The sequence below is a fragment of the Andrographis paniculata genome, unplaced genomic scaffold (genome assembly GCF_009805555.1).
Source record: "Andrographis paniculata isolate CXL003 unplaced genomic scaffold, ASM980555v1 Contig69END, whole genome shotgun sequence".
Lineage (NCBI taxonomy): Eukaryota > Viridiplantae > Streptophyta > Magnoliopsida > Lamiales > Acanthaceae > Andrographis > Andrographis paniculata.
Window position 1 is genome coordinate 1,909,517 of NW_026137605.1, and position 13,899 is coordinate 1,923,415.

At 29.2% G+C, this 13,899-nt stretch overlaps 1 protein-coding gene across 3 annotated transcripts in view; it reads left to right on the forward strand.

Moving 5' to 3' along the window:
• Window positions 1-13,899, forward strand: part of LOC127264092 (uncharacterized) — a 28,483-nt gene that overhangs the window by 9,566 nt on the left and 5,018 nt on the right. The window contains exon 2 of one of the 3 annotated variants that reach the window (XR_007841608.1): window positions 4,924-5,303. The exons of the other annotated variants lie outside the window; for them this stretch is intronic. The gene's annotated coding sequence lies outside the window, so the exon portion shown is untranslated. Of the gene's footprint in view, window positions 1-4,923; window positions 5,304-13,899 lie in introns of those variants that run through there. 3 annotated transcript variants of the gene reach the window in all.

Genomic DNA, 13,899 nt, shown 5'->3' on the forward strand with positions numbered 1-13,899 from the left:
TTGGTAGTGTTCTTCTAAGGTTTTTGTAGCAATAAGAATATCATCTATATAAACTATTATGTTTTTATCATTTTTGAAAATGTTATCCATTTTTCTTTGAAACATCTGTGGTCCATTCTTAATCCCAAAAGGCATAACTATCCATTCGTAATGACCACTAGGTGCACTAAACGCTGTGTAAGGTATACTTTCTGGTTTAAGTTTTATTTGCCAAAATCCATTCTTACAATCAAATTTACTATAATATTTTTGTCCTCTAACTAAGTTGATAAGTATTTCTTTGTTAGGAATAAAGTATCCATCAAATTGCGTAATATGATTAAGTCTTTCGTAATTTATGACCATTCTAGCTTTTCCTCTTTTTTGTTCACTATGGTTTCTAACTAAAAAGGCTGGTGAACTATGTGGGCTTATACTATCACGTATAACTCCTAATTCTTTTAATTCTTTTATTTGTTTACTCATTTCTTCTTTGTCTTCTTGACTATACATCGTAGGTGGAGATCTAATTTTTGTATCCTTAAAGTTTTCTTTTATTACTATGTCAGCATAAATTTTATTTTTATCCCAATGTTGGATTGAATATGAAGAAGACCATAATGAAAATATAGTACAGATTAATGATTTAGAACAATTTGACACAGAATTTTGGTATTCAGAATGAATAATTTTCCGAAAATAGAATTTTCCGAATTAAAGCACCATAATTGCGTCCCCAAGCACTTAAAGGTTTTAACCAAATTTGATCTGATAAAATTTTTTCTACAGAATTTATTGGAAATCTAATGTTTTCTGTAATTAATTCGGAAAATTCTATTTTCGGAAAATTATTCATTCTGAATACCAAAATTCTGTGTCAAATTGTTCTAAATCATTAATCTGTACTATATTTTCATTATGGTCTTCTTCATATTCAATCCTTCTTATTAATTTATTAATAATTATTTTTATTATTTGATATAATAATATTATATTAATCTGTCCAAAGCGGTTCCAGGCTAGCTCACTGTGTGAAGTTACAGACTTGGAAATTGGATAGATTTATAGGCTATTATCAAGAAATATGTATAAACAAGATAATGATTCAAATACAGAGGTTCGGCTAGGAAACTTTAGAGGTTTTAAGCTATCATGCTCTATTACAAAGATAATTATTCTTCCTTGCTCTCGATCTGCCTTCCTCTTTCTGAGAGGGTTTATTTATAGCTGGAGGTCTTTGGCGTCTAAGTCTTGGCGTCTTTCTTTGTGTGGTTTTCTTTTAGTCTTCTGTTGCTTTCATTGCTGCTTGCGTCATGGCTGATGTCATTGCTTACGTCATGGCTTGATGTCATTGCTTACGTCATGGCTTGATGTCATTGCTTACGTCACATCATACGGACTTGCATTCCTTGTTGTGCGATTTTCTGTTTTTGTTTTTCTTCTGCAGAAGTCCATAATTCTTTAGATCTTGGTTCGTTGGGGAAGTCTTTATTGTTCATTCTGACGATCATTATCCCTATTTTCCCAGAACGGAATTTAGTGTCATTTGCTTTTTGGCATATCATGTAGTTGGGTCCGTCGCCTATAACTCCATATCCCTGATTATGCATTCGTTTAAGTTGTTCGTGAACAGCTCGAAGTCCCATTGCTCTTCTGAAATATACGTACTGATCATTAGAGCTATCAAACTTTGGTGGTGTGTTTGCTGGTTCACTAGGAGCGGTTGTAGCTTTGTCAGTGGTAGCACAGAGTAGATGGAAAGGTTGATTCTCGAAGTCAGGACTAATTGTCCAGACCTGTAATTTGGAAATGTATGGGGGTAATAATTTCTGTATTTCTGTCCAAAAACCTAACTCGAATTTAGTTACACTTAGGTAAATTTCCCTAATGTAACCAAAATATAAGTAGGTTGATATAAAGGCTGGTTCACATCCTACGTAGGTGGTCATTTTAGGGATGGATGCCTCGCTGGTTAGTAGTTTTAAATGTAGGTCCAAATGGTAATTGTTCGATGAAAGCTTTTGCTTTGAAATAACTCTCTTTTAATAGTATTTTTTCTGGTTTATCGGGTAATTCTGGCTCAAACATCTCTCCTATCGGGATTTTTTGGGTATTTGTCGGATGGCTTGATCCAGGTCTGAATCCCATATCCGGGACTTGCGTACTTTTCGTATCATTTTGAGGATTTTCCTCTTTTTGTTCTTTATTGGGCTCTTTGGCCTCTTGTTCCGGGGTTTTACCCTCCGAATTCTGCGTCTTTTGCGTAGAGTGTGAGAAAGGGGTCTTAACCTCCTCTTCGTTCTCACTGCTAGAAAAATCTAGCATTTCTGTATTTTCTATAACAAGTGTGTGTAGGTCCAAGAACATTTTGTCAGTCTGAACTAACTTCTCTTCAGTCAGAAGAAGCTGTTCTTTCATGTGTGTGATGGATGATCGTATTTCTGTTTGTACCATGCGTAATTCAGTAATTTTTTCAATAATAATATCAAACAGAGTCTGTCCGTCTGGAATGTCCATCTCTACTCAAGAAATCTGCAAGAAAATTGTCAGTTCCCTTTATATGTTCGATAGTAAAATTATAGCAAGAAAGTAAAGATTGCCATCGGTGTATTCTACGATATTGCGGACCAATTCCTTGATTATTTTGTAGTAAAGCTTTTACTTGTGTATTATCTGTTAATATTTTAAAAGGTACATCTATTAACCAAATTGTAAATTTTGTTATTCCTCTTATTACGGCTAAAGTTTCTTTTTCATTAGTTGAATAATTTATTTCAGCATTTTTAAATGTTCCAGAGGTATAACGACAAACTTCTCCTAAGTCGGTTTTTAATATAGCCGCCCAACAATAATCACTAGCATCTGTATTAAGTATTAACTTGTCTTTTCTTTTATCGGGTATTCTTAATTTTGGTAATTTCTTTACTTCTTCTTTGATTTCTTTTACTATTTGTGTATGCCTATCGTTCCATCCTATTTTATTATTTTTTCTTATTAACATTCTTAATGGTCTTACCTTTTCTGCTAATCGTTCTATAAAGCCTTCACTAAAATTTAATATCCCTAAAAATTGTTGAATTTGTTTTTTATCGAGTAGTTGATCAGGAAATTCTTTTAATTTATAGCCTATGTGTTCTTGTTGTTCTATTCCTCTTTCGTTAATTATTAGGCCTAAAAATTCTATTTTTTCTTTTTGTATTTCAGCCTTCTTTTCACTTAATATTAAGCCATGATCCTTACATTTTTTACTAAAAGTTTTTAATACTTGATAATGTTCTTCTAATGTTTTTGTTGCGATTAAAATATCATCTATATAAACTATGATGTCTTTATCTTCTTTAAATATGTTATCCATTTTTCGTTGGTACATTTGAGGACCGTTTTTTATTCCAAATGGCATAACTAACCATTCATAATGGCCATTGGGTGCACTAAAGGCTGTGTATGGTATGCTTTCAGGTTTTAATTTTATTTGCCAGAAACCATTTTTACAATCAAATTTACTATAGTATTTTTTTCCTCTAACTAAATTTATAAGAGTTTCTTTATTTGGAATATAATATCCGTCAAACTGGGTTATACTATTTAATCTCTTATAATTGATTACCATTCGTGCTTTACCACGTTTCTGTTCGCTATGATTTCTAACTAAAAATGCAGGAGAACTATGAGGGCTATTACTATCTCTTATTATTCCTAAATTTTTTTAATTCTTTTATTTGCCTATTCATTTCGTCTTTATCTTCTTGGTTATATATCATTGGAGGTGAACGTATTTTAGTTTCTTTATGATTTTCTTTAATTATAATTTCGGCATATATTTTATTTTTATCCCAGTGTTCTATTGGATTTTCACCATAATTTTCTTTTAAATATTTTATTGTTTCTTGTAATAAAAAATTTGGGATTTCATCGTTTAGATAACATTGTAGAATTTGAATTTCATATATTGGTAAAAAGTGTTTTTCGAGGGTAGAGTCACCACGATTTCGCAGCACTCTGTATGGTTTCCAAATTCTTGGTATTCTTAAGTAGTGATTACACTTAGTTTTTAATGTAACTTGATATAAAGTAATGTTGGATAATTGAAAGAGATTTATAAAATCCATACCTAAAAACATGTCAATATGTATGATTTCGTTAGGAAAAGGGAATATTTCTGGTAATGTTATTATTTTATTTCCTAGTATTATTTCGAAGTTTTCTTTACTTAATTGTGTCGTCTGACTACCTCCAATACCACTCATTTTAATTGGTTCTTTTCTATTGTTCCAATTTGTTAAATTTTTCTGTAATAAACTTATGTCGCTTCCAGTGTCTATTAAAGCACAAGTAGTTATATTACTTTCTCTTACGGTTAATTCTATAAATATCCTATTAGGAGTTTTAAATGGCTTCATGGATTTCTTAATATTTTTATTGTTTTTTCTTCTAGTATTCCAGTTATTTCTTCTTCTTTAATTTGATAATTTTTTATAGTTCCTAAAAATTTATTTCCTAAAATTAGGTTATATCCATCGTTATTATTATTATTTATGAAAGCTTCGATTTCAAATTGATCTTCATTGATTAAAATAATTAATTTAGTTGCTTTTTCACATTTGTAGATTGTTCCTTCAAAAGTTTGGTAAATATATGGTCTTTCTGATTTGTATATTTCTAATTTATCAGAAATACTTCCTAGAGCTATGTGATTATAGTATGCTCCGGTGTCTATAAGTACTTTATAGTTATTATTCCAGTTTTCTCCATCAAAAAATGAAATTTTTGCTAACCAAGTTTTATCTTTATATTTAATGTTATATTGGCTGCTAGGTAGATGTCTTCTACTGCTAGATCCTATACTATTTTTGCTATAAGTTATTGCCTTTTGTCTAGTATTTAGGGGTTCAATTAATTCTTGAGATTCGTCTAGGTTTATCTCCCATTCTTCTTTTATTTCAGGTAATGCTTCGTTTGGTAAAGTAGCTTCAGCTATTATATTGCAATCTTCATGGATTTCGACATATTGTTTGTTACTAAACGGTTTTATTAAATTACTATTTGTATAACTGTAAAATCCTGAGTAATGTATTGTGAATATTTCACTATTTTAAATCATTCCGGTGGACTTTTATGTGTAAAGTTAATGTTTCTCCTATGTTTTCGTCTTTGAGACTAACACTGTATCTAGGGAAGCAATTAAATAATAATTTTTGTTCAGTTAAATTACCATTTATTGTTCCTAAATGACTATCTTTGGCATTTAATATTCTATTATCATGTAAAGATATAGTTATAGGTAAGTTTATTCCTTTTCTAAATAAAGATTTTATCATTATTTGTACGGCACCTAGATGTACATATTGTATTTTATCACGTTTTTTGGCTTCGATGGTATTTAAAGTTTTCATAATACTTCTTCTATCTAATAATTTAAGATTAATTGTACTCTTAATACTTTTAACAGGTATACTTCGTTCAACTTCTTGATATTCATAGGTAATAATTTTATTTCTTTTCCAAAAGGTACCTAAGGTATTTAATATTTTTATTCCATTATTGCTATTAAAGTTTTTGTTTAATTCTAATTTGCTAATTTTTTCTGACTGTTCTTTTGTTATGTTAACTTTTAATGCATATCCTTCGTTTCCTTCGTATGTTTCTATTATTTCTTCTTGGGGTTCTAATTCTTCAATTTCACTCATCGTTACTTGATTCTGATTCACTTTCAGTTTCAATAACATAAACTTCTAATCCTTCTACCGACTCACTTTCACTGTATTCTTCTAGTTCACTTTCTAATTCTTCTATGTAATTTTCTTCAAATTCAATATAGTTAGAGTGTCTTTGTTTAGTTTTCTTGCATTCAGGACTCTTGTGACCTTCTTCGCCACAAGTCCAACATTTACAAGTAGATGGTTTTTTATAGTTATTTGTTCTATATCTAGGGTTTGGTCTTCTTTTATAGTATTTTTTTGTGAGGTCTTCTATATTTTTGGAATTTAGGATATTTTCTAAATTTTTTAATTTTCTTATATGGTTTCTTTCTTTTCTTATAGCTAGTATTACATCCCCACTGTATATAATCTAAATTTTGTTTAGGGCAACGTAATCCTGTATTTTTGTTTACTTTTCCTGCTGAGTTTTGCATTTTCCTTTGACTACATAGTAAAGCTAGTTCATCTTTTACCATTTGTATACGTCCTCCTAAATTATCTTGATAATTATTTACGCCTTCGGTATTCCATTTATTTAAAAAATAAGTATCCCAAGGAGCTGGGAGTTTCATGATATATTTATTTTCTATATCAGTTTGGTTTTCTGAACTGTAATATTGCTTATAATAAAGTTCTTGAAAATTACAAGTGTATTCTGGTAAGTAACACATGTTGCAAATTCCTATTTTTCCTAATCCTATTCGTGCTCTTTCTTTTTCTAATTTTACTGCTTTTTCTCTTTTTACTGAACTTAAATTGCCTGTAAATTCATTTGCTATTAAATTTACTATATATCTTACTCCTTCTCTATCTGATAAGTCAAATTGTGCTATTGCATTTGCTCTGATTAGTAATTGTGTTTCTTTGGATACTCCTTCAAACCAATTAGCTACATTTCCCTTAAACATAGATAGGACTATTTCTACTTTATTTTCGGGAGTTAATTCATTTTCTTTTCTATAAATAAAAAATAAGGCTGTGGTGTCTTCCCAATCTAATAATACTTTTTCTATGTCCAGTACACAATCTAAGTTAAGAAAATTACCATCTCCTATGTAGGGTAATGGTTCTCTATATGGGACTGGTACATAAGGCGATTCTCGTTGATTCATACTGAAATGATTTCTATTTTTAACAAAATTAAAAGGTTCTCTTCTAAATGGTCTTTTACTTTCCTCCGGTTTTCTACTACTTTCGGGTTTTTCATCTTTTATAGGAGTTCCGGTTGTTCCTGTGTTGTTCATGTTTATTTCTATTTCTTCCTTTTTATCTATTATATTAAGTTGTCCTAATTCTTCTACGAGTCTTTCTAGTTCATCATTCATCGTTTGATTCAGATGTGTTAACTTCTTCAGTTATTTTTTCTTTTCCTCTTATTTTTCTTTTTTCTTCTTCGTCAATCTTTTCTTTCTATTTTAAATATCTTTTGAAAAATATTTCATCTGGACTTCCTTTTTCATATTTGGTAGGTTTATACTCTATTCTTAATTGTTTTACTACTTCTTTCATTCTTTCTTTCTTTGGTTGCTGTAAAATTATTTTTTTTTCAATTGTTTTTAATCTTTCTTCAATTGTTTCTATTTTTACTTGAGTTCGTAAAAATTCATCTAATATTTGTTGAGTAGAAACCTTTATTAATTCTTCTAAATCTTGTATTAATTCGACTGTGTTTTTCATCCTCGTAATCTTCCAGGCTCTTCTAATGGTTTTGTAGATATTCCATTAGCTAGTAAAAGTCTATCTAGTTTATTGTTTATCTGTTTTTGACTATTTTCTATTTCTCGTATCTTAATTTGTAATCCGGCTGTTTGATCTTCTATATGGCTTATTTTATCTTTATTATTAATATCGGTAGCTTTCCTTTTGATTTCTTCTAATATTTGTTGGTCTATATTAGTTAATTTTGAAAGATAATCAGTTATTTCCTTAAACCTGTTTGGTAATTTTGCACTAATTGTTCCAATATTTTCTAAAGTTAAATTATTTATCTCATTTTCGATTATTTTATTTTTCCCTGACAACTGTTGCCATAAAAATGCATTTGTCCAATTCAATTCATAATTGCGTCCCCAAGCACTTAAAGGTTTTAACCAAATTTGATCTGATAAAATTTTTTCTACAGAATTTATTGGAAATCTAATGTTTTCTGTAATTAATTCGGAAAATTCTATTTTCGGAAAATTATTCATTCTGAATACCAAAATTCTGTGTCAAATTGTTCTAAATCATTAATCTGTACTATATTTTCATTATGGTCTTCTTCATATTCAATCCTTCGAAGGATTGAATATGAAGAAGACCATAATGAAAATATAGCGAAGGATTGAATATGAAGAAGACCATAATGAAAATATAGTACAGATTAATGATTTAGAACAATTTGACACAGAATTTTGGTATTCAGAATGAATAATTTTCCGAAAATAGAATTTTCCGAATTAATTACAGAAAACATTAGATTTCCAATAAATTCTGTAGAAAAAATTTTATCAGATCAAATTTGGTTAAAACCTTTAAGTGCTTGGGGACGCAATTATGAATTGAATTGGACAAATGCATTTTTATGGCAACAGTTGTCAGGGAAAAATAAAATAATCGAAAATGAGATAAATAATTTAACTTTAGAAAATATTGGAACAATTAGTGCAAAATTACCAAACAGGTTTAAGGAAATAACTGATTATCTTTCAAAATTAACTAATATAGACCAACAAATATTAGAAGAAATCAAAAGGAAAGCTACCGATATTAATAATAAAGATAAAATAAGCCATATAGAAGATCAAACAGCCGGATTACAAATTAAGATACGAGAAATAGAAAATAGTCAAAAACAGATAAACAATAAACTAGATAGACTTTTACTAGCTAATGGAATATCTACAAAACCATTAGAAGAGCCTGGAAGATTACGAGGATGAAAAACACAGTCGAATTAATACAAGATTTAGAAGAATTAATAAAGGTTTCTACTCAACAAATATTAGATGAATTTTTACGAACTCAAGTAAAAATAGAAACAATTGAAGAAAGATTAAAAACAATTGAAAAAAAAATAATTTTACAGCAACCAAAGAAAGAAAGAATGAAAGAAGTAGTAAAACAATTAAGAATAGAGTATAAACCTACCAAATATGAAAAAGGAAGTCCAGATGAAATATTTTTCAAAAGATATTTAAAATAGAAAGAAAAGATTGACGAAGAAGAAAAAAGAAAAATAAGAGGAAAAGAAAAAATAACTGAAGAAGTTAACACATCTGAATCAAACGATGAATGATGAACTAGAAAGACTCGTAGAAGAATTAGGACAACTTAATATAATAGATAAAAAGGAAGAAATAGAAATAAACATGAACAACACAGGAACAACCGGAACTCCTATAAAAGATGAAAAACCCGAAAGTAGTAGAAAACCGGAGGAAAGTAAAAGACCATTTAGAAGAGAACCTTTTAATTTTGTTAAAAATAGAAATCATTTCAGTATGAATCAACGAGAATCGCCTTATGTACCAGTCCCATATAGAGAACCATTACCCTACATAGGAGATGGTAATTTTCTTAACTTAGATTGTGTACTGGACATAGAAAAAGTATTATTAGATTGGGAAGACACCACAGCCTTATTTTTTATTTATAGAAAAGAAAATGAATTAACTCCCGAAAATAAAGTAGAAATAGTCCTATCTATGTTTAAGGGAAATGTAGCTAATTGGTTTGAAGGAGTATCCAAAGAAACACAATTACTAATCAGAGCAAATGCAATAGCACAATTTGACTTATCAGATAGAGAAGGAGTAAGATATATAGTAAATTTAATAGCAAATGAATTTACAGGCAATTTAAGTTCAGTAAAAAGAGAAAAAGCAGTAAAATTAGAAAAAGAAAGAGCACGAATAGGATTAGGAAAAATAGGAATTTGCAACATGTGTTACTTACCAGAATACACTTGTAATTTTCAAGAACTTTATTATAAGCAATATTACAGTTCAGAAAACCAAACTGATATAGAAAATAAATATATCATGAAACTCCCAGCTCCTTGGGATACTTATTTTTTAAATAAATGGAATACCGAAGGCGTAAATAATTATCAAGATAATTTAGGAGGACGTATACAAATGGTAAAAGATGAACTAGCTTTACTATGTAGTCAAAGGAAAATGCAAAACTCAGCAGGAAAAGTAAACAAAAATACAGGATTACGTTGCCCTAAACAAAATTTAGATTATATACAGTGGGGATGTAATACTAGCTATAAGAAAAGAAAGAAACCATATAAGAAAATTAAAAAATTTAGAAAATATCCTAAATTCCAAAAATATAGAAGACCTCACAAAAAAATACTATAAAAGAAGACCAAACCCTAGATATAGAACAAATAACTATAAAAAACCATCTACTTGTAAATGTTGGACTTGTGGCGAAGAAGGTCACAAGAGTCCTGAATGCAAGAAAACTAAACAAAGACACTCTAACTATATTGAATTTGAAGAAAATTACATAGAAGAATTAGAAAGTGAACTAGAAGAATATAGTGAAAGTGAGTCGGTAGAAGGATTAGAAGTTTATGTTATTGAAACTGAAAGTGAATCAGAATCAAGTAACGATGAGTGAAATTGAAGAATTAGAACCCCAAGAAGAAATAATAGAAACATACGAAGGAAACGAAGGATATGCATTAAAAGTTAACATAACAAAAGAACAGTCAGAAAAAATTAGCAAATTAGAATTAAACAAAAACTTTAATAGCAATAATGGAATAAAAATATTAAATACCTTAGGTACCTTTTGGAAAAGAAATAAAATTATTACCTATGAATATCAAGAAGTTGAACGAAGTATACCTGTTAAAAGTATTAAGAGTACAATTAATCTTAAATTATTAGATAGAAGAAGTATTATGAAAACTTTAAATACCATCGAAGCCAAAAAACGTGATAAAATACAATATGTACATCTAGGTGCCGTACAAATAATGATAAAATCTTTATTTAGAAAAGGAATAAACTTACCTATAACTATATCTTTACATGATAATAGAATATTAAATGCCAAAGATAGTCATTTAGGAACAATAAATGGTAATTTAACTGAACAAAAATTATTATTTAATTGCTTCCCTAGATACAGTGTTAGTCTCAAAGACGAAAACATAGGAGAAACATTAACTTTACACATAAAAGTCCACCGGAATGATTTAAAATAGTGAAATATTCACAATACATTACTCAGGATTTTACAGTTATACAAATAGTAATTTAATAAAACCGTTTAGTAACAAACAATATGTCGAAATCCATGAAGATTGCAATATAATAGCTGAAGCTACTTTACCAAACGAAGCATTACCTGAAATAAAAGAAGAATGGGAGATAAACCTAGACGAATCTCAAGAATTAATTGAACCCCTAAATACTAGACAAAAGGCAATAACTTATAGCAAAAATAGTATAGGATCCAGCAGTAGAAGACATCTACCTAGCAGCCAATATAACATTAAATATAAAGATAAAACTTGGTTAGCAAAAATTTCATTTTTTGATGGAGAAAACTGGAATAATAACTATAAAGTACTTATAGACACCGGAGCATACTATAATCACATAGCTCTAGGAAGTATTTCTGATAAATTAGAAATATACAAATCAGAAAGACCATATATTTACCAAACTTTTGAAGGAACAATCTACAAATGTGAAAAAGCAACTAAATTAATTATTTTAATCAATGAAGATCAATTTGAAATCGAAGCTTTCATAAATAATAATAATAACGATGGATATAACCTAATTTTAGGAAATAAATTTTTAGGAACTATAAAAAATTATCAAATTAAAGAAGAAGAAATAACTGGAATACTAGAAGAAAAAACAATAAAAATATTAAGAAATCCATGAAGCCATTTAAAACTCCTAATAGGATATTTATAGAATTAACCGTAAGAGAAAGTAATATAACTACTTGTGCTTTAATAGACACTGGAAGCGACATAAGTTTATTACAGAAAAATTTAACAAATTGGAACAATAGAAAAGAACCAATTAAAATGAGTGGTATTGGAGGTAGTCAGACGACACAATTAAGTAAAGAAAACTTCGAAATAATACTAGGAAATAAAATAATAACATTACCAGAAATATTCCCTTTTCCTAACGAAATCATACATATTGACATGTTTTTAGGTATGGATTTTATAAATCTCTTTCAATTATCCAACATTACTTTATATCAAGTTACATTAAAAACTAAGTGTAATCACTACTTAAGAATACCAAGAATTTGGAAACCATACAGAGTGCTGCGAAATCGTGGTGACTCTACCCTCGAAAAACACTTTTTACCAATATATGAAATTCAAATTCTACAATGTTATCTAAACGATGAAATCCCAAATTTTTTATTACAAGAAACAATAAAATATTTAAAAGAAAATTATGGTGAAAATCCAATAGAACACTGGGATAAAAATAAAATATATGCCGAAATTATAATTAAAGAAAATCATAAAGAAACTAAAATACGTTCACCTCCAATGATATATAACCAAGAAGATAAAGACGAAATGAATAGGCAAATAAAAGAATTAAAAAAATTTAGGAATAATAAGAGATAGTAATAGCCCTCATAGTTCTCCTGCATTTTTAGTTAGAAATCATAGCGAACAGAAACGTGGTAAAGCACGAATGGTAATCAATTATAAGAGATTAAATAGTATAACCCAGTTTGACGGATATTATATTCCAAATAAAGAAACTCTTATAAATTTAGTTAGAGGAAAAAAATACTATAGTAAATTTGATTGTAAAAATGGTTTCTGGCAAATAAAATTAAAACCTGAAAGCATACCATACACAGCCTTTAGTGCACCCAATGGCCATTATGAATGGTTAGTTATGCCATTTGGAATAAAAAACGGTCCTCAAATGTACCAACGAAAAATGGATAACATATTTAAAGAAGATAAAGACATCATAGTTTATATAGATGATATTTTAATCGCAACAAAAACATTAGAAGAACATTATCAAGTATTAAAAACTTTTAGTAAAAAATGTAAGGATCATGGCTTAATATTAAGTGAAAAGAAGGCTGAAATACAAAAAGAAAAAATAGAATTTTTAGGCCTAATAATTAACGAAAGAGGAATAGAACAACAAGAACACATAGGCTATAAATTAAAAGAATTTCCTGATCAACTACTCGATAAAAAACAAATTCAACAATTTTTAGGGATATTAAATTTTAGTGAAGGCTTTATAGAACGATTAGCAGAAAAGGTAAGACCATTAAGAATGTTAATAAGAAAAAATAATAAAATAGGATGGAACGATAGGCATACACAAATAGTAAAAGAAATCAAAGAAGAAGTAAAGAAATTACCAAAATTAAGAATACCCGATAAAAGAAAAGACAAGTTAATACTTAATACAGATGCTAGTGATTATTGTTGGGCGGCTATATTAAAAACCGACTTAGGAGAAGTTTGTCGTTATACCTCTGGAACATTTAAAAATGCTGAAATAAATTATTCAACTAATGAAAAAGAAACTTTAGCCGTAATAAGAGGAATAACAAAATTTACAATTTGGTTAATAGATGTACCTTTTAAAATATTAACAGATAATACACAAGTAAAAGCTTTACTACAAAATAATCAAGGAATTGGTCCGCAATATCGTAGAATACACCGATGGCAATCTTTACTTTCTTGCTATAATTTTACTATCGAACATATAAAGGGAACTGACAATTTTCTTGCAGATTTCTTGAGTAGAGATGGACATTCCAGACGGACAGACTCTGTTTGATATTATTATTGAAAAAATTACTGAATTACGCATGGTACAAACAGAAATACGATCATCCATCACACACATGAAAGAACAGCTTCTTCTGACTGAAGAGAAGTTAGTTCAGACTGACAAAATGTTCTTGGACCTACACACACTTGTTATAGAAAATACAGAAATGCTAGATTTTTCTAGCAGTGAGAACGAAGAGGAGGTTAAGACCCCTTTCTCACACTCTACGCAAAAGACGCAGAATTCGGAGGGTAAAACCCCGGAACAAGAGGCCAAAGAGCCCAATAAAGAACAAAAAGAGGAAAATCCTCAAAATGATACGAAAAGTACGCAAGTCCCGGATATGGGATTCAGACCTGGATCAAGCCATCCGACAAATACCCAAAAAATCCCGATAGGAGAGATGTTTGAGCCAGAAT